We start from the raw sequence: 3422 nt of genomic DNA, 5'->3' as shown, positions 1-3422 counted from the left end.
ACTCTGTCTTGTGTCAGGGGCATTGCCAGCTGGGGCGGCTGATGCTGCCATGCACGGGTCACCTAACGCCGGCATGTCCCGGCCAGCGCTGTCAGCCAAGCTCTGGCAACCGGTGGAACTACAAGTCCCAGCATGCCCTCTGGTGGGTGAAGGGTGTTGGGACTGGTAGCTCTGCATTGATATGTATGGTACATTGCCGTACTCAGTCTGGGGGTATGTCCGACATGCCACCGTCACTGAGCTCTGTGGGGGTTATCCCTCGTCATCAAATGGTATTTCTCCTATCACCTGTGTGTGTATATGTATGTATGTATGTATATATATATATATATATATATATATATATATATATATATATATATATGATACACACCTCATGTACAGCTCACACACATGGTTCCACATGCAATGTGTCTAATAGTAATATACTCTGGCTTCTACATGTAGTTGCTGGAAATTAATATACAGTGGTTTGTGTGTGTGATGTCATGTAAACAATAATATATGTAACTTAATGTCTATGGTCCCATTCTAGAAGATGGTGGTATAAATATGACCCCTTTCTCTGACATGTGCTTGTCACTTTAGAGGCCTAGCAGTGACATAAAGTAACTCTTCCATGATTGGTCTCTTTTATTTTGCTTCCACTGACAGCTGCTGGCATAAAACTACAATTCCCAGCATGTCCTGGCCGTGACATCACATGAGACTCTCTGCCTCCCCCATGAGGTGATCTACAGGGTGACAGGCAATGGTGTCAGATTCCTGCATTTTTGTGAATAACTAACCTCTGGCTGAGGCAGAATATAGTGTAGAACGAAGGACGACAGAATAGATATTTAAATTATTCTTGAAACACTTATCAATGATAGATTCAAATCGACCATTCTAATTCTGATGTCATTTATGACATTAATAAAATGTTTTTTTTGTGGGTGTGCCTCAAAATTTCAGGCTGATGGTAGGCGGCACATACACGGTGCGATAAAGTAGGCAATCCGATGGATTGGTGCCATGTCGCACCGTGTATGGGCCTGATTTCATACAAAGCGCGCTCCCGTGGGGTAGTACATCGCATCGTTTGATCGCACTGCACAATCATGCGATCGGGGGATGGGATGTGCGATCCCATGTAGTGCTATGCGGGTGAGGGAGAGGGGAGCCGGCATATTGGGCGGTCGGCCACCCGATCGTGCTGTGTGTGCGGACCGCCCGATATGTCGGCCGTCGGATCCCCCGTCGCCTCATCGCACCTTGTATGGCCAACCTAAAGCTGCCCATCCACTAGGCGATTAAACCGAGCAATAACGACGGTTGTTATCACTCCATCGCTTGGATGCGCGCGCCTGCTGGTTGTTTTTAACATCAGTCATCGCCCGAACATGACGGTCAACCTGACGACCGCCGTCAGGTTGCCATGTTCGGGGATGATTGATCTGGATACACTGAACGTTCAGTGCATGCAGTTCACCCCGCGGGAGACGAAGGCGTCGTAATTGTGCCGTCATCCCCCGCATCGCCTAGTGGATGGGCAGCTTAATGGTGCGTACACACTAGACGATATGCTCCCTGAGCGATATCGTCTAGTGTGTCCCCGACAGGGTGTGCTCAATGTCGTTCATGAACGATATCGTTCAGCGCCGGGCTCTCTCCCCCATTCCATAACATGCAGCAACCTGACGATATCAGTTTGGCCTGCATGTTAACCCGATGAACGATGATGACGAACGACCCACGGGAACGCGCGTCGTCTTTATCGTTCAACGTTTTTGTGTTAAAAATGGACGATAAAGTGGACGACTGAACGATATCGTTATTGTTCAGTCATCCACTTTAATCGCCCAGTGTGTACCCACTTTAAGAGTATAGATCCTTTTGGTCTATTTGTGTCTGTAGTTTCTAGTTCTGTTTGTCAATATTGTCACTTTGGTGTTTGCAGATTTGTAAAGTAAGCTGTATTTTATTTCCAGATGTTTGTTGTTGTATAATACAGTTAGATCATGAGCCCACTTGCATTAGTTTACTACAGAGCCATAACTAGGCATTTTGGTGCCCTGTGCCAGAAAGAGCATTGGTTATATATTTGGTTATAATATTTTATAATCCTGGTTGGTCAATTTGATTGATAGGTTTCATGAATTAATAGCACACAACTTACAGTAAATGCACAATATACCAATTGTGCACAAAGAAAATTGAAGATTTTTCTTTTCTTTGCTTTTATATCAGATATGCAGTGTATCCATATGTTAGAAGTCTCTCATCAAACTGAATTCAATTCCTATTTGAAAAGGGATATATATAACGAATTAGGAAATAGCCAATCAAATTAGCTGGCACCACAACTCAATTTAATGTCTCCATTAACAGCAACGGCCCCACGCCGTGCACATATAATGTCACACATAGGGGGCCTGGTACTGCCAGCACCAGGTGGCTGATCTCGCAGAGCATCCCAAGGACGTGTAGTTCCGTCTTCTGGCGGATCTGCCATTCTAGGCACCCTGCAAGCTAAATACAGGTCAGACAGGGCAGCAACGGTGCCACCCCCAGTTCTTTTATTCATTGGTCAAGTGAGTGCTGGACAAATTTCCTCTGCGGAATGCCATACTACTACAAGTGGCGGCTCCTTGCTATCTATAATGGGGAGGGGGTGCTGAAAACTGGCCTTTCCCTAGAAGGAAGCCATATTACACTGACAATCTCATCTTTAAGGTTTCAGCACTGGCAGTGAGCAGGGACCTCCGCCAAAGGAGTACACAAGGAGTGGTGCACCTAACTACCAGCGATTGTATAACAGTGTACAGCCTTTTTTTTTAATAATGAAACATACAATCTTATAGGAAATATGATCAATACTAGGCTCTCATTTTGTGTTAAATTGTATTGCTTAATATTTCTTTATGTTATCGATGGTCTTGGACAATAAGGGCTAAAGATGGACCATTTGGGTCTCCTAAAATAATGAGAATATATCACAGCATCTTGGAAGTAGGATTATCTCTGTAGGCAATAAATGGCAGTATACATAAATTAAATACAAATATTTGTATTGTAAGTGTTCATGTGATTTACAAAAATATTTACTGACATTTATATGACACTGGAACAGCTATAGAGTTTGATGTACCTGGATTTTGTCTGCTGACGCATTGCTGTGAGTGAGATATATTTAACTGTTCATCTGTGTGGCAGAGTGACAGACGGCCTCATGTGAGGAAAGGGTTAACTTTCTGGGATTCAGATGGTAAATCCACTGCTCCACACTTGGTGCCCAATTCAGCTTGGATCGCACTAGCTAATAAGCACACAATCGGCCGATAGTTGCGTACTGGCCATGTGTATGCATCGCAGTGCGCGAACAGGCCACTGCCACCGGGACTGCGATTGCCGTGACTACACAGAGTGATTGACAGGAAGTG

The sequence above is a fragment of the Taudactylus pleione genome, unplaced genomic scaffold, assembly GCF_031769625.1.
Source record: "Taudactylus pleione unplaced genomic scaffold, aTauple2 ptg001075l, whole genome shotgun sequence".
Classification (NCBI taxonomy): Eukaryota; Metazoa; Chordata; class Amphibia; order Anura; family Myobatrachidae; genus Taudactylus; species Taudactylus pleione.
This window is presented reverse-complemented; position numbering follows the sequence as displayed.